This window comes from Macaca fascicularis, chromosome 2 (assembly GCF_037993035.2).
Source record: "Macaca fascicularis isolate 582-1 chromosome 2, T2T-MFA8v1.1".
Classification (NCBI taxonomy): Eukaryota; Metazoa; Chordata; class Mammalia; order Primates; family Cercopithecidae; genus Macaca; species Macaca fascicularis.
In genome coordinates this window covers 85,020,479-85,045,740 of record NC_088376.1, presented here as the reverse complement: position 1 = coordinate 85,045,740, position 25,262 = coordinate 85,020,479, and the positions used below count along the sequence as shown (strand labels likewise).

The window sequence follows — 25,262 nt, the reverse complement described above, 5'->3', positions numbered from 1 at the left end:
TTTTCCATAGTAGACTTTCAGTAAATGCTATTTATTATTATTTATGAAGCTGAAGAGAATGAGCAGATATATATAACAACAAAATGCCGTTTATACCTTAATGCTTAAAGCAGTAATTCTCAAACTTTTTGGTCTCTCTATTTCTTTAGACTTTAGAAATACTTGAGGATTCTAAAGAGGTTTTTTTTTAAATATTTAGAATATCTCTATGGATATTTACCATAATATGCTTAAATTTTGAAAAATGTATATTATGTATCAAGTTATCTTTAAGCAACAACTATAAACCCATTATATATTAATATAAATATATTTTATATAAAATAACAATATTTTCAAAAACAAAATCATTTAGTGAGAGGAATTGTGCCATTTTACACTTTTGCAAGTGTATTTAATGCTAGGATTAATATAAGACAGCTGGATTGCCATATCTGCTTCTTCATTCAATCTGTCGTGATACGGTGTTTTGCTTAAAGTATTAGAAGACAGTCTGCCCACACACAAATATGTAGTTGAAAGGGTACCAAGAACCCCGAGGCAACCTCTTATCACACTTTGAAAACTGCTTGCCTTAAGAAGTCAGCCAAGACATCTTCTTGGAAGAAGTGAGCCAATTCAGCAATGACAATGATGATGATAATTACAATAACAGCAATAATAAATGAATGGTAATTGGCAGAGACACGACAACAGAACATTCTAGGCAGTGCTAACATTTGTGGCTAAGGTTGGAATGTGGAATAGAATGTACCACAAGGTCAGCGGGAGCAACAGATCTCTACAGAAGAGAAGTGAAAAGAAATTGGAGATGGAATTTCAAGTGTGGGGAAAACACAGGGATACAATTAAGAATAAGCACACTTTGATGTATATTTTGTATTGATTTGTTTTCAGTTTGTTTGCAATGAATAATGTTCTCATGTTTTTTAACAAGATGATCCTTTTAAGGGAAAGTATAGTTTCAGTTGTTCAGAAGAGTTAGTAACACTGATGTTTGGGGAGAGAGTACCTGTAGAGTTATAGATCACTTGCATACATACTAGCATGCCCCAGTGATCTCTAGCCCATAGTCTGGGAACAAATGATTTCTTCTCAGAGCTAAATGAGCAAATAAAGTGTCCCAGAGGGATTAGGACAAGGTGGAGATCCTGACTCTCCTATATAAAGCAATTCAGCATGACCAGAGTTACAAACAATCCTCAAGAAAGATGTGAGGAATTAAAAAGTGAGTGAGTGAAGGAAGCTAAGAAAAGACAGGCTGAATTTTGAAGAGAACTAAAAAGAGGACTTACTGCTGAAATAAAGTCTCAGCAGAATATAAAACACCTTTTCTTGAATTTGTTTGGTACTATCAGGTTCTCAATTCCTGACAGATTTTTTTTAAGGAAACAAATTAATGACAATTATTTTAAATGTAAGGCATTATCAAAATAGTACATAATAACCACTGCATGCAAAATAAGTTGAAACAGAAATAAATGATGGTAGAGAGAGCAATAGAAGATTGTTGAACTGATATGAAAGCAAGGTAACAAGGCCGAAAGTCAAAATCACCTGGGAGGCAGAGTTGTCTGAATTGGAGACTGGCTACGGTAAGACAGAAATCCAGGGGAGAAGGTGGTAGAGTCAGGGAGGAGGTGACTTTCTAAAGAAATGAAGAATTCAAGAAAATGCATGCAAAAAGAGGGAGAGCCTTAAGTTCAGGAATTAAAGGGACATTCAAAATAAATTAGCAAGAGGAACAAAAGCATTGAGGAGGATAGGGAGTAGTAAAATCTAACGAAGAAAATTTTGTGAAGACAGAGTGATTTGGAGGAGAAAGTTAAAAAGTTAAGAAAGGTAAAAAACTAACAGTGTCATTGGTACCTTGCTTATTTTCAATAAAACTGCAAATATTTATTGAGCATATAATATGTAAAGGGCACTCTTTTAGGAGCTTTACATCAGTGGTGCTCAAAATGGGGCCAACGGACTATTGCCAATGAGCAAACTATTTGCTATCAGTTTGCAATGAGATAAGTAAAGAAATCTGAGCAAACTTTGAAAGACTTTTATAGGAATTCAACACAGTAGCAGCGCTGAACCTAATAATAAAAATTTGTTTCTGTTTTTTATTTATCTTACAATTGATTTTTGATATTTTATCAATCTGCAATTGATAATAACTTATAGAAAATGTTCATTCACCATAGATGGTTTGAGAAGCACAACTTCACATGCTTTATCTGATTTCTTTTTCACAGCTATGTCATGAAATAAATGTTATTCTTATGTGAAATTTACAGGTGAAGAATTGAGGCACTAGGAAAACTGTCACAGCTACTAAGTAGTAAGACATTTAACCTATACAGGTAAGTAAAATTTGAAAAACTAGGTGAGGAGGCAAAAGGAGAAACCAGGGAAGAAGAGAGATTTTTTTTGTAGAATGTTACAATATATTTTCAGGTTACGCCATATGAAGAGATAATCTTTCTAGTTTCTTTTGTGAGGAACCAGGACATGATTCAATAATATTTATTTACTAAATCACACGTACTTATAGGACAATGTCAAATGAAGTTGAAAGTTAATGGTATTGATGTTGACTTGAGAATTATTATTATTCTATTTCTCATATTATGTGTTGAAGGCCTACTACATGTACAATATCATATTATGCAGAATGGAGGTCACTAGGGTCAATGATGTTCAAATAGAGTAAAGTTAAGTAAGTTATTAGTCTTTCTAGACCTCAGTATCCAAGTCTATAAAATGGTCATAATAGAATCTTTCCCCCATTTGAGAATTAAATGATGTGGTCCATGCAATATTTAGCACAGTTCATGATTAATGCAAGAGGCAAAACAAACAAACAAACAAACAAAAAACACACAAATGGGACTGAGAGAATTAGTATACTCAGGAGCCTACATTTTCCCCAAGAGGATTGGATAAACACATGTTTGGCCAGAGTATAAAATTCCCCTAGTGCTCACTAAAATCACTAACTGAATTTGGTACTTTACCACCCTTTTGATTCAGAATCAAGGATTTCAGCCATGCATAGACAGTTCAGTCTCCTTGATTGATTTCCTTACATCAAGGCTCATATAGGTATTAATTGTTTGGATTTGACTACAAGATATATCTGCCTTGCTTATAATAAACCACCCTGGTGCTCAATAGTTTCTAGAGTAAACTACTGTCTCTCCATACTACTTTCTCTCTGATTCATTCCTGTATGAGATACCATCCAGATGTAATCATGGAAATAGCCTAAGTCTCAGACCCACTCACACAAGATTGCTGAGTGTCAAAGACTGTGCTTTAGGTCTGGCAAGAGAGCATTCCCTAGGCAGCTCTTCATACTGTGAAGACATCAAAGTCAACTGAGGTTGGGACACTGGATCTAATGCTTATACCCCATGATTTATCCCGGAAAACCTCTCTTTTATTTCCATGTAGACATCAAAAAAATGGACTATAAACAAATTAAAATTTCTTTAACATTCGTAGACACAACTTCTTTCTGGGCCGAGAAAATAGAAATTCTGGAATATAGATTGTATCTAACTTTTGGCCACAATATAACTGCAAAGAATCCAAACAATTAGTTGCAGCTTCTAATGACTGGTACTTCTACTTCTACATGTTCCCAAAAATGATAAAAACAAAAACACAAACAAAAACCATGCCTTCAGTTCTTGAGCTCTGTCATAGTATTTGGGTGATAACATTCAACACTTTAATAGTTCAATATTAGCTGGTTGAACTATTATGGGAAGAAGGGATGCCAAGTTTCAAAGAAAGAACAGAGAATAGCAGTTTCTTCTTACTGTCCCAGCTCTTCATCACTTTGTATATGTCTGATCTTCTAAGCTGTAAGCTTCCTGAAGGCTTACCATTTTCTGAGGGTCATGTGGGTAGCATTAGTTATGAAGCATGTTGCCTCCTTTAATTTAATATTATTTATTGGTCTAGCTATCTTATAAGTATTTCATAAATACCTACAACACACTATTATGAGGCCAAAGGGTAATTAGAGCACATATAAAAATTCCTACATGATTTATAAAAATACATATTACAACTGAAATTTTCAATTAACTCTTATTAACACAGTGCCAGGCCTACACTAGTAGCTCTCCAAATATGTGTTATTAATATGTTAATTAATATTGATTTTTAAAATTATTGTCTATTGTATCCAAGAATCCTACAGCAAAAAATAATTCTGTATTGTCAATTTTCATTCATATATGCTATAAAAATAATTACTTCTCATAATATTTTTGTTTTAAATAAAACCTCAAAAATTCCTAACAACCCCTGATAACAGCTTTATAAATAAGGCTCCTAATTATAATTTCCTCTTTAAAAATATGTATTTGATACACAAAAATATGCTATTATAGTACTTAACTACAAATTATTTAGGACTTGCCTATTACTTAAACATATTATAAGGACTCTCTTGAAATAAGTCTGTGCATGGCTTATCATTATAGCATAAAATTATAAATATATTGACGGCAATAGTTTTATTTTGCATCTTTAAGTTTAACTAGACATTAATTTCCTTCAGATTATTTCAGAAATTATTTTAAAATGTGAACCCAGAAAAAACTTCCATGGTTTCTCATGATCTTGTTTTCTACAATGAAATAATATCTCATTGACCTGGAAGCCAACTATTTGTCAATCTCTGCTTACCATAACAAACTCAAGAACTAGAAAATTAGCATGTATAGCCTCTGATTAACCAAAGAAATGTCACTGAGTTTATGCATTAGTTAAAAGAAAGCTATCATTGTTTCCAAGCATATTTGCAATTAAATTCACATGTGTATGTGCATGCACACATACACGCACCTGAAAAACTTGGGGATTTGTTTAATCCCTAACAAAGTGGAAACAGGAAATGAGAATTGTTGGTGTAGCTAATTTTTTTTAAAAAAAGCATTGAAATTTATTTGTGCATTCATTAAATAAGTATATTTTAACTGAGTTTAGCAATGGGCTGAGCATTAAGAAAATGATGAACAACAAAACAAATTACTGCTCTAAGATCATGTAATTTAATCTAGAGGAAGAGATGGGCTATGAGCTGAGCATTAAAAATAAAATACTCTCTTATTTCTTATTTCTTGTGTTAACAGAGTGTCTCCCACCACTGAGGCTAAAGATGCTAGATCTTTGCTCTTTCAGACTCTCTGCGACTGGAGAATGGGTACATGTATTAGCCAGTGAAATCTTAGTGGCGTCTGCTAGTGTCTTCTCAAAGGGTGTTTCTTCCTTAATGTAATGTGAAATAGTAAAAAATAAACATCTCCTAAGTGCAGACACAATACTTAGAAATGCTGCAGCTGCCTTGCAACCATAAGAAAAAAGCCAAGGGGATTACAGAGCACCAACATCCCTGAATTGCTAAATTAAACAACCCTAAAACTTCCCACATGCAACCTTCTCAATAGAAAAATAAATCCTCATTTTTTAAGTCACTTGTATCTAGATGTTCAGTAACTTGTTACCAAAAGAATCACAACTCACTTGTAGATTGGAAAGTGGGTAATGAGGAACTGGAAACAGAGGCTAGACTGCTCTTGGATGAGAAGGAGCCATTGACGATGGGAGAAGTAGCTGGATCTGGAGTTTGGGGAGGAGTTTGTGGGATTTTTTGTTTGTTTGGGTTTGGTTTGGTTTTTAAGAGAGAAAAGATTTTAGCATATTTAAATAATTATTGGCAGGATCGAATACAGAGGAGAAGATAAATGATACAGAAAAGAGAAGGATCATCTTTAGGGTGAGATACCTGAGAATTAAAGAAGGTGGTATGTCCAGCACCATATTGCTCCACAGGACACTAGTGATCCCTCCCTCTTTCTAAAAACACTGTATTCTGATGTCCGGCCTTCAGGATCATGTAGAAACAAAACAAAACAGAGCAAAAGAAAAAAATATTTTCTTCTTTTTGCACTCATGACATAAACACTAGTGATTTCCCTCCTCTCTCTCTCTCTGTTTCTTCTCACTCTCCAGTGCTTTCTCTACTTTTGCTGAAATTCCTAACACAACACTGAGGTGTACCCGGGGCCTCAGTCCTTACTCCTCTTCTACTTTCCATAGTTCTAAATCCCATCAATATCACAATGACATTCAAATGTACATCTCAGGCCTTAATTCATCTCTGTACTCTGGACTGTCTCCTTAATATGTCAATTTGGATTCTTCAAATCCTGAAATCTCAGAACTCCTGGTTCTGCAACAATCACTTATCACCCATCTCCCTAACTCCTATTACACACACCACACACATGCATGCAAAATACATGCTTCTTCTACTTCCAGGATTTCACTCTTGCATAAATGCCAATCTTGTCCACCTAGCTGCCTAAACCAAAGACCTGGAATTATCCTCAGTTCTTTTCTTTTTCATCATCTCCACCTCCTCTTATATTCAACCCATAAGATAGCCTTATTGCTTTATTTCATACATACTGAATCTCAGCTTTAGGTCAAGCCACTATTACCTCTCAGCAAGACTACTGTGAGATCATTCCTGTTTCTTCTGCTCTTGCTTGCCTATAAGAATTTAACCTTCGGGTAGCATCTAAAGTTGTCTTTTGTAAATATAGATAAGATCACCTCTCTTCCTTATTTAAAATCCTCAAAGGGCCTCCTATTACATGTAAAATAAAACTCAAATTCTTTAGCATGACCTCTAAAAATCTAAATGATCTGAACTTGTTTAACATTACAGTTGCATCGCTCCCCCAGTTTCCCATATTTGTTTCACTCAAGTCACACTTGTCTTTATGCTCTGTGAACCTAGCCTCTGTGTATATAACTCCCTGCACTTATGTGGTTCAAAATCTCCACAACCACATGTATCAACCCTGATTCAGGGCGTTGAAACTTGCTGTCCTCTGTTCTTGGTACTATTCCCCCTAATTTTGGAATGGCCTGACTTCTCAATACAAATGTCATTTAATAATGATGAAAATTATGATGATAATAATGATAATGATGATGATAATGATAATGAAGCTGAGTGCCTAATGTCCTCCTCAACTCATTCACAACCCTTGTGTGTCTTTCTCTGTGCCTCAGGATATCCTTCATGAACACATCTAGATTCCCTTATGAATTCTGATTGGATGTTCTGATAGTAAGCAATGCTAGAAGATTAAAAAATGGGAAGAGATAGGTTACAGTATCAACCTCCCATGTTTCTTCCCTGCCAAGCAACTCTTCTTTCATGGATGAGCTTCTTTATCACCACAGCTCTTGTCAGGGAATCCATATACAAGAGCAGCTAAATCATACAGAAAATAATCACCTTTATGGTAAGATTATGGAGACTGAAGGAAGAAGATCATATGCTGAGCTCCAAAATACACCAGTGATCATTTTACACAGCTACTGCTCCCACCAAGCTCTGGTAAATACTTTCATTCTTTCCTTTTGCCTCGTCAGGCTTACAGGTAGTAATGGCTTGGCTTTCTACTGTTACTATTTTACCTGGGTGATTTTCCACATACTGCTGGTTCCATTAGCTAATCCTACACATCTATAAATGGCCCCTTTATTAAACTCTCTTCATTTGAACTCTTGAATGAGCCAATTGGTCTTTGACAGATACTATAGCTATATTTATTGAATGCTTCCTGTAATCCAGGTGCTAGTCTAAACACATTGCACATATTTAAATCACATTGACACTAATATGTAAATACTGACAGGGCTTCAATTTTACAAATGAGAAAACTAAGAAACAGAGAGTCTAAGTAACTTGCCTGACGTTACTCAGGCAATAAGTGGTAGAATCTGAACCTCAGTCCATGTTCTCAACATGCTATATTGCTTCCAAGAGGTATCATTCCTTGCCACTCTAGTTCATGCTGCCTTCTCCACATCCTCACCTCCTGTCTTGTCACTGCTTCATGTCACCTCTTTACTCTCTTCTTAGAGCTTATCAGTTTTAAAAATATCATTTATATTTATTTATGATGATGATAAATTATATATGTCACCATCACTGGGGCAAGTGTGCCCAAATATCTGGTTAAACATTATCGCTGGGTGTATCTGTGAGGGTGTTTCTAGAAGAGATTAGCATTTGAATTGATGTCTTAATAAAGCAGATGGCCCTCCCCAGTAAAGCAGATGGTTGTATACCATCCAATCACTTATGGGCCTAAATAGCACAAAAAGGTGGAGGAATGTTGAATTTGCTTTCTGCCTGATAGTATGAGCTAGGCCATCATTCTTTCTGCCCTCCCACCTGTACTGGAATCTATACCATTATCTCTGCAGTTCTCAGGCCTTCAAACTACACTGGCTTTTCTGGGTCTCCCGCTTATAGACGACAGATTGTAGAACTTCTCAGCCTCCATAACAGTGTAAGCCAATAACATAAAATAAATCTTTATAAACATATATAATATATATACACACACACACACACACATACACACCCATATATACACGCAGGCTAACCTTGTTTTATTGTGGTTTCCTTTATTATACTTTCCACATAGTGCATTTTTTATAAATTGAAAGTTTGTGGCAACCACGTATCAACCAAGTCTATCAGCACCATTTTTCCAACAGCATCTGCTCACTTCCTGTCTCTGTGCCACATTTTGGTAATTCTCAAAATATTTAAAATGTTTTGATTACTATTGTGTCTGCTAGGGTGATCAGTGATTGATATGGTTTGGATATTTTGTCCCCACTGAATCGCACATTGAAATGTAACCTCAAATGTTGGAGGTAGGCCTATTAGGAGGTGTTTGGGTCATGGGAGTGGATCCCTCACGAATGTATTGGTGTCTCCTCATGACAATGAGTCAGATGAGTCAGTTCTTGCTCTTTTTTTTTTTTTTTTTTTTTTTTTTGAGACGGAGTCTCGCTCTGTCGCCCAGGCTGGAGTTCAGCTCACTGCAAGCTCCGCCTCCCGGGTTTATGCCATTCTCCTGCCTCAGCCACCCGAGTAGCTGGGACTACAGGCGCCCACCACCTCGCCCGGCTAGTTTTTTATATTTTTTAGTAGAGACGGAGTTTCACCATTTTAGCCAGGATGGTCTCGATCTCCTGACCTCGTGATCCGCCCATCTCGGCCTCCCAAAGTGCTGGGATTACAGGCTTGAGCCACTGCGCCCGGCCCAGTTCTTGCTCTTTCACATGAGATTTCATGGTTTAAAAGAATGTGGCGTCTACTCCCCTTGCTCCAGCTCTCACCATGTTAAGCCCTGGCTCTCCCTTCACCCTCTGCCATGTTTGTGAGATTCCTGAGGTTCACAGGCCAAAATAAAGCTCCCTTCTTTATAAATTATCCAGCCTCAGGTATTTATTAATCACAATGTGAATGGGCCAACACTGTGATCTTTGATGTTACTTTTGTAATTGTTTTGGAGTGCTGTGAACTGCAGCCATCTAAGATGGCAAACTTAATTCAAAAATGTTGTGTATGTTCTGATTGCTCCATCAACTGGCCATTCTCAAGTCTCTCTCCTTCTGCTCCTGCCTCCCTAGTCCCTGAGACATAACAGTATTAAAGTTAGGCCAGTTAATAACCCTACAATGCCCTCTGACTGTTCAAGTGAAAGAATAGTCACACATCTCTCATTTTCAATCAAAAGTTGGAAATAAGCCTAAAAGTGTTACCTACTGAACACACAAATGATAAAAAAGCAAAATAATGTGTTATTGTTGATACAGAGAAAATTTTAGTAGTCTGGATAAAAGAACAAAACAGCTACAACATTCTCTCAAGCTAAGCCTAATCCAGAGCAAGACCCTAACTCTCTTCAATTCTATGAAGGCTGTTAGAGGTGAGGAAGCTACAGAAAAGAAGTTGGAAGCAAGGTTGATTCATCAGTCCAAGGAAATTGGTTCATCAGTTGAAGGAAAGAAGATATCTCCATAACATAAAAGTGCATGTAGAAAGTGCTGACGTAGAAGCTGCCACCAACTTATCCGAAAGATCCAGCTAAGATCACTGATGAAGGTGGCTACAGTAAGCCTGGCTTGTAGGCTTTCTTCTAAAGAAACATGATACCAGAAGATGATACCATCTAGGAATTTCATAGCTAGAAAGAACAAGTCAATGTCTGGCTTGCAGGCTTCAAAAGAAAGACTGACTCTCTCGTTAAGGGCTAATGCAACTAGAGAATTAAGTTGAAACCAATGATCATTTATCCTTGTGGAAATCCTAGGACCCTTAAGAATTATGCTAAATCTACTCTGCCCATGCTCTATAAATAGAATATCAAAGCATGGAGGACAGAACACCTGTTCACAGCAGGGATTACTGAATATTTTAAGCCCACTGTTAAGACTTACTGTTCTGGAATAAAATGTCTTTCAGAATATTACTGCTTATTGACAATACACCTAGTTACTCAAGAGCTCTGATGGAGATATGCAAGAGATTAATGTTTTCATGCCTGCTTACACAACATTCATTCTACAGTCAATGAATCAAGAGGCAATTTCAACTTTCAAGTCTTGTTATTTAAGAAATACATTTCATAAGGCTATAGACAGATTGATAATGATTACTCTGATGGATCTGGGCAGAGTAAATTGAAAACCTCCTGGAAAGGACTCAGCATTATAAATTCCAATAAGAGTATTCATGAGAGGAGATCAAAATATAAACATTAGCAGAAAAAAGTCAATTCTAACCCTCATGGATGACTTTGAGAGGTCAAGTCTTTAGTGGAGGAAGTAACTGCAGATCTGGTAAAAACAGCAAGAGAACTAGAATTAAAAGTAGAGCCTAAAGATATAAATGAATTGCTGCAATCTCGTGAACCAACTTGAATGAATGAGGAGTTCCTTCTTATGGAGAAGCAAAGAAAGTGGTTTTTGGAAATGGAATCTCCCAGAGAAGATGCTATGAACATTGTTCAAATGACAACAAATGATATAGAATATACATAAATGTAGGTGATAAAGCAGCAGCATAGTTTAAGAGGATTGATTCCAATTTTGAAAGTTCTACTGTGGGTAAAATCCAATCAAACTGACTTGCACACTATAAAGAAATCTTTCTTGAAAGGAAGGATCAATCAATGTGACTAACTTCATTGTTGTTTTACTAAAAAAAAAAAAAACTACCAATCCCAATCCCAGCACTTTGGGAGGCCAACGCAGGAAGATCACTTGAGCCTAGCAGTTCAAGACCAGTTAGGCAGCATAGCAAGATCCCATCTCTACAAAACACACACACATACACACACACACACACACACACACAACAGTAGCCAGGTGTGTTGGCATACACCTGTTGTCCCAGTTACTTAGCAAGAACTGCTACAGCCTGGCAGGTGGAGGCTGCAATGAGCCATGACTGCACCAGTGCACCCCAGCCCATGCAAAAAGAAAATATGAGACCTTTTCTCATAAAATAAAATAAAATAAAAATTACCATAGCCACCCTAATCTTCAGCAACTACCACCCTGATCAGTCAGCAGCCATCACCATTAAGACAAGACCTTCCACCAGCAAAAAGATTAAGACTCACTGAAGTCTCCAATGATCATTAGTACTGTTTAGCAACAAAATATTTTTAATTAAGGTATGTACATTTTTAGACAAAATGTTATACACTTATTAATATACAGTGTCATGTAAACACAATTTATATATGCATTGGGAAACCAAAAAATGTCTATTACTCACTTTAGTGTGTTATTTAGTTTATTGTGATGGTCTGGAACTGAATATACAGTATTTCTGAGGTATCCCTGAATCTCCTATTGTACTATTAATCATCTATCTATCAAGTAATCTCTCTCTCTCTTATGGACTCTGTTTCTCTGGATAACATTGACTAATGCATTTAAACATGAGTTTATGTTCTGTCTCTACCGTGGAATGATAGGTACTAGAGGCCAGGAAAACAGACCTGTTCATATCAGTATCCACCGTGTACAAACGATACATACTGTAAGTATTCAACAAAACATGACTTACATGTCAACATAGCAATAAGAAAATTTGAATGTTAAAGCCGGCAAGAAAATTAGGCCACGCACCGTGGTTCACGCCTGTAATCCCAGCACTTTGGGAGGCCGAGGTGCCTGGATCACGAGGTCAGGAGATTGAGACCATCCTAGCCCACACTATGAAACCCCGTCTCTACCAAAACAATACAAAAAATTAGCCAGGCGTGGTGGTGGGCGCCTGTAGTCCCAGCTACTCGGCAGGCTGAGGCAGGAGAATGGCGTGAACCCGGGAGGTGGAGCTTGCGGGGAGCCGAGATCGCACCACCGTACTCCAGCCTGGGCGACAGAGCGAGACTCTGGCTCAAAAAAAAAAAAAAAAAAAGAAAAGAGAAGAAAAAAGAAAGAAAGAAAGAAAATTAATGGAATTTGCATGTGATAGCTTTCATTTTCTCTGTAAAGCAAAACCGGGTAATCTGCTCACAGTAAAGGCGCGGGTGGATAGATCAAATGTCTGTTAGAGGTGGAGAAGTTTTGAAATCCTCATTGCACAAATCGGGAAACTAAAGAAGAGGAATCGAACTGCCAGATTCTAAGGCTGGTCAGTGTGAACTGAAAGTGTTCCCAAACTTCCCTGTTCTCTGAGGTTCTAAAATAATGCTTGGCTTCCCTGATGCAAGCACAGAGAAAACCCTATGAGGGTCAACAAGAATGCAGAATAAGGCTGCTGATATGTGGAAAACACAATGACTCCAAAGTTTTAGCAATCTGAAGCCATTTAATGTGGAAGAAAACTCCAACATATCTCAGTGGGCTCTAAAAGCATTACTCTATTAGTGCAGGCGGTACCAGTTGAGCTTACTGTATGGGAAGAGCAAAATGTTCAGGAATTGCAGTCAGTTCAGCCACGCACTAGCTATGAGATCATTGGCAAATTATCTAACCTCTCCAAGTCTCAGGTTTTGCTTCTATAAATTGAAACAGGTATAAAGAGTTTTGAGCCTGGATACTAATCTTTAATGAACTTAAGCTTTAATTAACCATAACTATGGAACAGGTCATTTTACTATAATACAAAATAAAACAAAAGACACCAATCGACAGGAAACCATAATAGATCTTCACACAAGTACTTGTCTTTTTTTTTTTTTTAATATATGTCCTTGCAAATTGCATTCTTGAAGCAGCAGAAAAAAACACCAAAGAAAATATTTTCTGTAATGTTAAAGGGCTACAAAATGTAATATATGTGTGTGAGTTTGTGTGTATGTATATACATACATACACAACTATATACTGCAGTGTCTATCTATCACGTGTATATTTATATATACACACATATATACACATGTATATATGTAGATAGACAGATAGATAAATAGGTAGATAGACAGATAGACACTGCAGTATATAGTTGCAAACATCCAGCCATTGAGGCCAGGAAATATAAAAAATAAACTAACATAGTAAGGGCATTTTCAAGTTTTAACTTTTTTGAGAAATGTTCCATTTTCCTCAAGGAACCAAATTAAATAAAGTAAAATAAAGAATATATATATAGGCCGGGCGCGGTGGCTCAAGCCTGTAATCCCAGCACTTTGGGAGGCCGAGACGGGCGGATCACGAGGTCAGGAGATCGAGACCATCCTGGCTAACACAATGAAACCCCGTCTCCACTAAAAATACAAAAAAATTAGCCGGGCGTGGTGGCGGCGCCTGTAGTCCCAGCTACTCGGGAGGCTGAGGCAGGAGAATGGCGGGAACCCGGGAGGCGGAGCTTGCAGTGAGCCGAGATCGCGCCACTGCACTCCAGCCTGGGCGACAGAGCGAGACTCCACCTCAAAAAAAAAAAAAAAAAAAAAAAAAAAAAAGAATATATATATATATTTGAAAGACTAAAATCCACACATTTGTGTTTAAATTAATAGTTGTAATTTTTAGCTTATAAATCAGCTATGCAGAAGTTGCCTTATCGAGACTGGGAGAAAAGATGGTAGAAGGTGGAATAAATGTATACCAGACCTGCCTGAAATCACACCCGTGCTCATTTCATTCAAGCAGAAGTCTAAATTTTATCTTCCATTTTATAGATATTAGAGCCTATTCATTTTGATGAGCAGCATTACCTGCTCTCCTTCTGTTACACAGATATGGAGCCACAGACATCTCTCGTTTTATCTAGGCATACAACATAATATCAAATATGAAATTGATTTTATAACAACCTTAGAAGAGCAGCCATTACACTTTTTAAAAAGATGTTTAAGTCAGGATTTTATAAACAAGACTATAAGTCTAAATTCCTATAATCTTAGTATTGTATTCCAGTGATACTGCCTTTTTAGAAAGATGCCCAGTATATGTGATATTTTTCAAACTATATTTTTTAGAGATCTTTTCAAGTTAAAATTATATACAAATATCACAAAAAAATAGAGTGGAGCAAAAATTATGAGCAAATTAATACCGAAGTATTGATACAATCTTATGTTGCTTATTATCCAAGAATGTATGTTCACTGATCAGTTAAGTGAGCCATTTCTACAATGATATGCTGTCAATGAATAAGCATGAGTGGGTGTAAATTATCTATTTCAAAAGTGTATTACCCTGAAAAATATGATCCCTTCAAGTTCTTTACAGCATTACAATTTTCAATATTAATGGTTATGGGTTTAACTAGCACTATAGTCTTTCTACTAAGAAAATACAATGAAATTGTTCTCTAGAAAATAATTCCAGCTTAAGAGTAATGTTTACACGTTTTTCTTACTAAAGCAACAAAAATTCATAAATTGCCAGAAAAAGTAAACATTGTTGAAAATTGAAAATTAAATATGAAAAGTCTGAAAGTAAAGTTTTAAAATGTGCTATGTGCATCCTTATTGATACTGCACATACAATATATATGTTTATTTACTTCTTTTTCCATTCTCATTAAATGCTTTCAAAAATAGAAAATAATTTTCAGTAAAATCTCAAAGCAACAGAAATCATAATCGATAAAGTTATATAAAATGGCATTGGGAGTACAGTTTCAAAAATTAATAATTTAATCACAAAGAGCTTCAATTTATCCTTTTGTGACTATATATATAGTCATAGTATATATACACACACACACACACACACATATATATATAAAAGTAAAAATATAAAAATTGGGCATTCAATTTTGTTTAAAAACTTCTATTTTTTTAGAGACAGGGTCTTGTTCCATCACCCAGGCTAGAGTGCAGTGACATGATCATAGCTCACTGCAGCCTCCAATTCCTGGGTTCAAGTGATCCTCCCACCTCAGTCTTCCTAGTAGATGCGATTATAGCCACTAGGCACAATACCTGACTGGCATTTAATTTTAAATCTTGTGTTTCCACTTTAAAATATACAGCCATTTGCCTCCCCTGGAAAGATTGGTGCCATAAGTGTTCTATTATAGACCCCAACTGGCTTCAAACCACTCTGTCATTTCCTCTAAACTGGTTGTTTAGCATCATATTATATTTAGTTAGCACTATAGGTTGCTGGCTTACTTAAAAGATACACGTAATATGTGTATGTGTGTATCTTACTTGTTAGACCAAGTCATACTATAATTAATCAGGCAAAAGTATAAATTTTGAAAGATTTATTACTACAACTAACAGCAGGCAAGTTATTAACATCCTTAAATTCAGAAACTCTAGGCTATATTGTTTGCCATGGTGTTTATTATCAAATCCTGCAAACCTCTGATTAATAGAATTAATCAAACACCTTTCAAAAGTTAGTTTTTTAATATTTTAATATAATCTTGAAAATAATTTTATAGTTGTTTCTAGTCTAATATTAAGACTCAATAATTACTGAAAGTATACAAGAAAACTAGTGTAAAATTTAAACCTTTCAATACAAACACCCCCATCCAGTCATTTAAATGCTAAAAAGTGAAGTTACAAAAATTAGCCTGTAGGAATCTCTTTTTCCTTGGAGAATATTACACACATTGAATGTTACACCTTATTTTTGGCTGGATTCAGGAACAAAGTGATCTGCTTTATTAAAAGGAGAGATGAAACCAATTTAACTGTATAATGAAAAACTTGTTTGATAGAAAATATGATTAGTAATTTTACATGAAAAAACAACATTTGATACATTTTAAATACAATGGAAATAACTCAATACTCTTTATACCCAAAAAAATCCCACTTACTTTTTTATAGCATTAAGATTTTCATATTTAGGCTGGGCGCGGTGGCTCACACCTGTAATCTTAGCAGTTGAGGAGGCCGAGGTGGGCGAATCACGAGGTCAGGAGATCGAGACCATCCTAGCTAACACGGTGAAACCCCGTCTCTACTAAAAATACAAAAAATTAGCCAGGCGTGGTGGCAGGTGCCTGTAGTCCCAGCTACTTGGGAGGCTGAGGCAGGAGAATGGTGTGAACCCCGGAGGTGGAGCTTGCAGTGAGCTGAGATCGCACCACCGTACTCCAGCCTGGGAGACAGCGAGACTCCGTCTCAAAAAAAAAAAGAAAAAGAAAAAAGATTTTCATATTTAATGATTTTAAAATAAAAAATAAACAGGTAATGCACTCAATACAAATCATTGCACATTAAAAACCGGGTAACAGATTTAAGACCCCAAATGTTATTGGCATTTTTCCAAATTGCAAAGACACATTCATTACTCCAAATTTAAGTTAATTGCTGTTTATACATATTTTTACATAATTTGAGTGCAAATGTCATGGTTTTGAAGTTAAAAGGGCTAATATGCACCTACAATACAAATTTTTCAGGTTCATTTCAAAATACTAAAATTAGATTAATACAGAAGGCAACCAGGAATTTACATCATGACCTGGTGGTTTAACAGATTTAATATATACTTCAAAAACAGGCATACCTTGTTTTATCACACTTCTCTTTATTGGGCTTTGCAGAGAATGTATTTTTCACACATTGGAAGTTTGTGGCAACTCTGCATTCGCCAAATCTATTGGTGTCATTTTCCCAACAGCATGTGCTCGTTTTGTGTGGCACTTCTCATGTATTTCAACTTTTTCATTATTACTACATCTATTACGTTGATCTGTGATCAGTGATCTTTGATGTTTCCATTGTGATTGTGCCCGGGTGTTGGAAACCCCATCCACAAAGATGGCAAACTTAACCAACAAATATGTGTGTTCTGACTGCTCCACTAACCATCCATTTCCCCATCTCTCTGTCTCTCCTCCTGCCTCCCTATTATCAGAGACATAACAATACTGAAACTAGGCCAATTAATAACCCTACAATGGCCTTTTACTGTTCAAGCGAAAGAAGAGTCACATATCTCTCACCTTTGATCAAAAATAGAAATACTTAAGTTTCGTGAGGAAGGGACGCCTAAAGCCAAAATAGGCCAAAAGCTAAGGCTCTTGTTTCAAATGGTTAGCTAAGTTGTGAATGCAAAGGAAAAGATCTTGAAGAAAATTAAAAGTGTGACTCCATTGAACACAAAAATGATAGGAAAGCAAAACAATGCATTATCGCTGATATGGAGAAAGTTTTAGTAGTCTGGATAAAAGATCAAACCACTTACAACATTCCATTAAGCTAAAGCATAACCCAGAGCAAGGCCCTAACTCTCTTCAATTCTGTGAAGGCTTAGAGAGGTTATGAGACTACACAAGGAAAGTTGGAAGCCAGCAGAGATTGGTTCATGAGGTTGAAGGAAAGAAGACATCTCCATACGTAAAAGTGCAAGGTGAAACAGAAAGTGCTGGTTGGTGTAGAAGCTGCACCAATTTATCCAGAAGATCATTGAGGAGGTGGCTACAGAAAGCAATAGATTTTCAATGCTGGTGAAACAGCCTTCTATTAGAAGAAGATATCATCTAAGACTTTCAGAGCTAGAGAGAAGTCAATGCCTGGCTTGCAGGCTTCAAAAGAAAGACTGCTCTTTTGTTAAGGGCTAATGCAACTAGAGACTTTATGCTGAAACCAGTGGTCATTTATCATTGTGAAAGTCCTAAGATCCTTATGAATTATGCTAAATCTACTCTGCCTGTGAACTATAAATAGAATAATAAAGCCTAGATGACAGCACTTCTGTTTATAGCATGGATTACTGAATATTTTAAGCCTACAGTTCAGACCTATCCTTTCAAAATATTACTGCTCATTGAAAATGCACCCAGTCACTCAAGAGCTCTAACGTAGATGTACAAAATTAATGTTGTTTTCATGCCTGCTCACACAACATTCATTCTGTAGCCCATAGATCAAGAGGGAATTTCAACTTTCAAGTCTTATTATTTAAGAAATACACTGTAAAGCTACTGCTACCATAGATAGTGATTTATCTAATAGATCTGGGCAAAGTAAATGGAAAACCTTCTCAAAAGGATTTACCATCCTAGGTGCCACTGAGAACATTTGTGATTCATGAGAGGAGATCAAAATATCAACATTAGCAAAAATAAGTTAATTCCAACCCTCATGGATGACTTTGAGTGGTTTAAGTCCTCAGTGGAGGAAGTAACTGCAGATTTGGTTAAAAAACAAAACAAAAAAAAAGCAAAAACACTAGAATTAAAAATAGAGCCTAAAGATATGACTGAATTGCTGCAATGTCATGAACAAACTTGAATGGATGAGGAGTTGCTTCTTATGGATGTCAAAGACATAAAATCTACATTGTTGAAATGACAACAAAGGATTTAGTACATCACATAAACTTACTTGATAAAGCAACTAAGAGAATTGATTCTAATTTTGAAAGAAATTCTCCTGTGGGAAAAATCCTATCAAACTAACTTGCATGCCACATAGAAATCTTTCCTAAAAGGAAGAATAAACTGATGCAGCAAACTTAATTGCTGCCTTATTTGAAAAAGTTGCCAGAGTCACCCCAATTTTTAGCAACCACCATTCTGATCAATCAGTAGTCATAAACATCAAGGCAAGACCCTCCAGCAATAAAAAGATTAATACTCACTGAAGGCTCAAATAACCACTAGGATTTTAGCTTTAAGTATTTTTAAATTCAGATACGTATTTTTTTTAGATCCAATGGTATTGCATACTTAATTGACTACAGTATAGTGTAAACATAACTTTTATATGCACCAGAGAAACAAAAAATTTGTCTGACTCATTTTGCTGCAATATTTGCTTTATTTCAGTGATGTGGAACAAAAAACCTACAATATATCCAAGGTGTTCCTGTACCTTTTTTTTTTGCAGGTGAATAAGCAATCTTTTTAACAAAAAGAAATAAACTTCAACTTTTTCAAAGATGTGAGATGAGCACATTTTTCCTTGTGTTCTACACCTTGGGACACATTTTATGGGAATAGAAGCATAAAGTATTTACTCAACCTCAAAATAATTCCTCTATATAGTTTCCTGCATATTTCTTATTTGGCTCCCATTCATCCCTTGGATTAAATTTCACAAGTTTATAACCATTTGTTAATATAATACTAAAACTCAACAATGAGCCTCAACAGGTTTAGAAAATCATTCTCCAGGCTTTAAACCAGTGTCTCTTAACAGGTGTTAAGAGAAAAACTAAAGAATGTGGTATGTGCTATGGGGGAAAAAATTCTTCCCTTGTGCAAATAAACTTGGTTGCCTAAGCATTAAATAGACTCCAACAAGCTCTTTTCTTTCCATAAATTTTTCTTAAATATGCTAATCCAGATTGCTAATATCCAAGAGAGGAATTTAATATGAGACATTTGTCAAGCTGTTTTGACCAAAGAAATCTTAGAAAGTGAATATCTCTAATAAATTGTGTCTCCACTGAATTGAATTTGGAAAATACTGAAATATTTCCCAGATAAGTCTATCTTTAAGGAACTTCAGAAGAAACAATCCTAAAAATGTCCACACAGTAACTATCGTTTTTACTTTTCTTGCTAACAGATAACACTGTTCCCTCTTCTTACATTCCGGGGAAAAAAAAGGAACATCCAGTACCCATTAACTCCCTGAAGGCAATTGTATCTTTATCTTTTCTGTCTACTGAATAATTCTAATTCCTTTAATCTTTCTTTAGAAGTCCCATTTTAAAACATGTGAGTGACTATTAGTGCTCCCTAAATCTTCCACAGTTTTTCTGTATTTTCTTAATAATTTCAGCTCTAAACTTTGAAAACAAAAGTGAAAAATTAAATAAAACTTTTTTCTCAGTGATTCATAATTATAAGTTATCAGTATTAGAATCATATTATTTTGAAAAATAGGAGCACTACATTGCATACTGTTTAGAAAAGACTGCATATTGAATCTGTGAGCCCAGAATGCAGGGAAGAAATTCTGGATCAAGTTGGCATGTCTTTTAACTTAGTTATTTCCTTCATTTCTGTCATTTTTTTCCTTATATAGTCTTAATAGGAAAGACAATATGCATAAGGCTCATTTTTTCACCTTATTTAAACTCTATTCCTATCTTAACCAGGAAATTGGGTTTCTGGTATAGAAACTTTATAACACAAAATATTTATGCATCTAGGATATAAGATTTTCTCCATCATAAAATGAAAAGGGTTTTGATTTGGAAATACAGTCCAAAGGGAAAAAAAACAAAACAAAAAAACCACCATTAAAGTGAAATTTATCTCAAAATAACCAAACCATCAAAGGCTTATTTCTATTTTCTTAAGAGAAAAATATATTCATGCCTATCTGCTATAAACCCCAAATGAATGAATCCTCCAGGACTAACTTCCCTTGATAATAAATCTGCAATGTTAAAAAAAAAATCCAAAATAACAAATTGTATAATCTTTGGGGACTTGGATACTTGAAAACTCAGTCTAAGGGCTGAAATGAAAGAAACAGACCAGTAAATTGCTAGTTTGATGGCAGAGGGGATGGTGGCAGTGGTTAAAGGGTGACCGATAGCAGGGAAGGCAGGATCAGGAAGGCAAAGATAGCAGACCTTTGTCTGTAACACAGCACAGCACGTGTGTGTGTGTATGCACGAGTGTGTGTGTTTGTGTATGTGTGTGTTTGTGGATGGGGGTGGTGAAAGTAATGGCAGCAGCAGAGGCAAAGCCAAGAGTGATGGTGGCAGGAACAGCAATGAAAGAAACAGCACACGATGCACAATACTTGGCATGTTTGCAGTCTGGAGGCAAGATTTAAAGAAAATCAAAAGTTGGTACCAAATGAGAGGAAATCAAGTCCACTAAGCTGAATGAAGAGGCAAGTCAGACAACCAGCTCCAAGACAAGTACCACAGAATACAACTGGGATTAGACACACTGTCATATCCATCAATGTTCAAGAGCAGGAGGAGCAAGGGGCTGCACACAGGAGTGCTGGATAAATTCCAATGCATGTTTTATTGCAGCTGCAACTGTCTTTTAATATTGTAGCTGAAAAAGCCTCATCTTTCTTCATTCAGTCTTAAAGGGCTTCTGGTCACAGTGCGTAATTAGGTCTTTACAGTAGACGACCGAGTCCTCTCAGAAAGCAGTAGTTATGGTCACAATAGACACATGTAGTGTTGGGGGTGATGGATAATACCAACAGCTGAAAATCTACCCGTGATAATTAAGAAACCAGGGGATAAAGAGCAGGAGGAAGCAATAGTCAAATTATTCCAAGTATAGGTACTTTCTAAACAGATCATGACTTGGGAATTTTCCTCAGGTTTCTCATCTTATTTCTATATCCAAAAATGGAATCTTGACAGTCAAGTATTTTATGTAGTGCTTCTTATTGTTAATGTCTGAGTCAGTCATGCAGGAATCAGAATCTACTTCGAGAAGTTTTAATAAGGATAACTTTAGATCTGGACAGCGTGAAGAAAAATAAAAAGGAACATTGCAGCACCCAGGGAATGGCAACAGAAAGAAGTTACGACTGGTCTAAGGACAAGAGAAAAATAGTGTTACTGGAGTACAATTAGAGCTAGAGACATAGAAAAGAGCCACCCAACCAGGGTCACAGTGATAAAAAGATGTAGTCACTGCTAGAAATCATGGCTTAGAGCAGGAAAGAATGGCGGGGATGGGGGTATAACCCAAACTTTCTCTCTTACACTCTGTTCTCCTACCATTGTCTTGCATTTGTTGGATTTTTAAAAGAAGCCAACTATCAAGGGGGCCTGGGTGGATGTAGCTTATAGAAGTCAAGGTTAGCTTCTCAAGGCATAGAACAAGACAGAGAAGAGCAGAACATGGATCTGGGTGGGTTGAGTTACAGATAATAACCTGTAGATATGTTATGGAATAATGGGATACATAGTTAAACCATGCCTAAAATTAATGCTCTTGGTCACAAATATAGAGTCTTCCCTGTTTGACTTCCCTAATGTAATGTCCTCAAATCATAAGAGATGGGTCATGAGTGGTAGGAAATTCAGAGTTACTAAAACATGTTCCAGAACTCATGTGTGTGCCATGTATTATTTGCCAAAGAATGGAAGTCACTAACCAGAATAAACAAAATTGTGTGAGGTACAGCAGTCTTCTGAAATAATTTTAATATTGGGAAATATATTCTAGATGTTTCCTTCTTAGTATATTTGGATGGTGACAATGAAACATTGTTTTGCTTTTAACGCTGGTCATTTAAAACTGATTTCTTAATTTCTTAGCAAAGGTTAAATAATCATTTCTGTCTCTTCTTCAACAAGTGCTGAGTTCACTCGGTGTTTGATAAGTTCATTTAAAAATGGAGTTATAGACACGCTCTAATAACATGCATCATGTGTTGTTTGATTCTGTTCTTGCGGTTGTCGGTTAATCAGTTTGGTTTGGGATTTAGTTACAAAGAACAGAGCCTCAGTTTGGTATCAGTGGTTCTTTCTGACCCAAAAGTCATTATTTCTTCTTTATAATATTCTCTCATTAAAACTGATGTCAGCCTTCCTTGTTGACTAAACGCATGGTACGGACTTTTACTACATTTTTTTCTTTCTTGCTTGCTTTTTTTTGAGATGGAGTCTTGCTCTGTCACCCAGGCTGGAGTGCAGTGGCACAATCTCAGCTCACTGCAGCCTCTGCCTCCTAGGTTCAAGCAATTCTCCTGCCTCAGCCCCCTGAGTAGCTGCAACTACAGGCGTACACTGCCACACTTGGCTAATTTTGTATTTTTAGTAAAGATAAGGTTTCACTATGTTGGCTAGGATGGTCTTGATCTCCCAACCTTGTGATATGCCCCCACCTCAGCTTTCCAAAGTGCTGGGATTACAGGCGTGTGCCACCGCACCCAACCTACTACATGTTTTTTTCTAAAAATGACTTTATTGAACTGATTATAAATATCACAAAATAATGCTTCCATGAATGTAAGATTTTCATATGTGTGTGTATGTATATACCATCAAAGAATCAAACTTTATAACATAAAAACATTATATATTTAAAGTGGAAATAATAGCTGAAAAGGGTAAAGAAATTTTCAAAAATAAAACCAATTTTTCTATGGCAGGTTATGGGCGTAGAAGGAGAAAAAGTGTGAGAAACAGTAGCCACACTCAAAGCATGGTTAAAGGATTATACCAGCCTGTCAAAATTATACTGCATATTGTATGGATAAAAGTATTAAAATTGTTCAACAGAAAAATCATCGGAACAAAAGAGGTAAGTCATGACTATGATGGATGGTCAGGAAACACAACTGCTGTTTTTCCATCGGAGCTTTTGTTGCTACTTTTCTAACACTTCAATGATTGAAAAGAAATCAAACTGCGAGAACTTACTGCCACTCCAGTGAGCCCTGGGGGATTTGTCACAAATTTGGAACTTGAGTGGCCTCAAGCTTCACAGGTCTGCTCCTCAGAAGTGACAGAAAGCAAAGAGAAAGCAGAGCATTAGTTACATGGAACTGAGCACCTACATATTTTCAAATGGTGGGTGAACTTCAGGCCACCTTTTAAGTTTTACATTAGACCAAATGACCAAAAAATTTCCTCTAAAGCATGTGCTATTCTTAGGAGTTTCCAACAACAACCATTATTTTGTAGCTATTCACAGATAATTCTGAACCTACTCTTGCCTAATAGAAAGCTTCTTAAACACTGAAAATTGGATAAATAACTACAATATAGAGTGAATTTACAACTCCTTTTAGACTATTTTGTAGGGTGTCATTTTACTAAAAACCTCAGAAAGGATAGGAACTTTTAAGGAACTTAGCTCTTGATCCTAGAGAGCTGGTGAACATCAACAGCTTATTCTGATAGTAGATTGTAGAGAGTGCAATTGACTCCAGCGACATGGTGCCCTGTATTCCCTGAATAATGATATAATCACTAGAAAAAGGTGTGTTTACTCTTTGTCTGCACTTTAAACAAAAGTATACCACTTGAAGCATTTATTCAAATATTGTTTCACTCTAAATCAGTGTTTCTTAAGTGAGGCCCATGAATTGTAATCACCTGCAGTGTTTGATAAAAATGCAATTTCCTAGCCCCCATTACCAGGTAATTCATATGCATGTTAACATTTGAAAACCACTACTACAAAGAACTCATGTATTATATTAGGAATAAGAATATGAACATTAGAATCTACTTTGCTATACTGTTTGATACTCTTAAAGATTTTATGAAAAAAAGGAAAGTTAAAGAGAAAATAGTTTGAGTAATTTGAATATGTCTAAAAATTATCTAATATAAACTATAACACATAGCTTTAAATTTCTAATTCCCCACCCCTCCTGACCCCCACTTTCTAGTTAAGGATTTTGGATTAAAGTCGATTCTAGAATTCTGAATAATCGTGTATTTTCTACTTCCACAGTCTAGAAGAAAAGAATCTAAGCTTAAAAAGCAAGCAATATTTTGGCTGATTCTTAAATACTTTTAAAAGGGCCTCACTATTCTATATTTCAGCATTTTATGTAGTAAATCAGAAATCTTAATACTAATTAATGAATTTTTAAGGACATTTTTATTTAAGCAACTTGTTTCCCATAAATTATATAACCTAAGCCAGGAGCTTCTCAACTACAAAGAAGTATCAGATCAAGAAAACTTCCATTATGCATAAAGTGATAGAACAACTGATGTTTTAGGAAGAGCTCGATTAAATACATATAAGGAGGGAGCAAAATGATCAAGAAATTGGTTGGTTATAAATTAAACACTCAAAGTACAAATAAAAACTTATCTATGTACCAGCAATAAAGGGAGAAAATAGAAAAAAAAGAAAATAAATATGCACCATACAAGCAAAAATATAAAATAGCTAGAAATCTAAGAAAGCTAACAATGAAACTGTAAATTTTACTGAGGGACATGAAAGATCAGGCCCTCTTCTCTTTTCCTTCTTTTTCCTTACTGAACATTATTAAACTAAACTAACTGGGTAAGACAGAGGAAAGTAGGCATCT

The 25,262-nt window shown here is 35.9% G+C and overlaps 1 protein-coding gene across 26 annotated transcripts in view; it reads right to left on the bottom strand.

Annotated features, from left to right (window-relative positions):
• Window positions 1-25,262, bottom strand: part of NLGN1 (neuroligin 1) — a 916,720-nt gene that overhangs the window by 856,018 nt on the left and 35,440 nt on the right. For 7 of the 26 annotated variants that reach the window (XM_045385080.3, XM_074031418.1, XM_015445534.4 and 4 more), the window contains exon 2: window positions 23,629-23,697. The exons of the other annotated variants lie outside the window; for them this stretch is intronic. The gene's annotated coding sequence lies outside the window, so the exon portion shown is untranslated. The remainder of the gene's footprint in view (window positions 1-23,628; window positions 23,698-25,262) is intronic. 26 annotated transcript variants of the gene reach the window in all.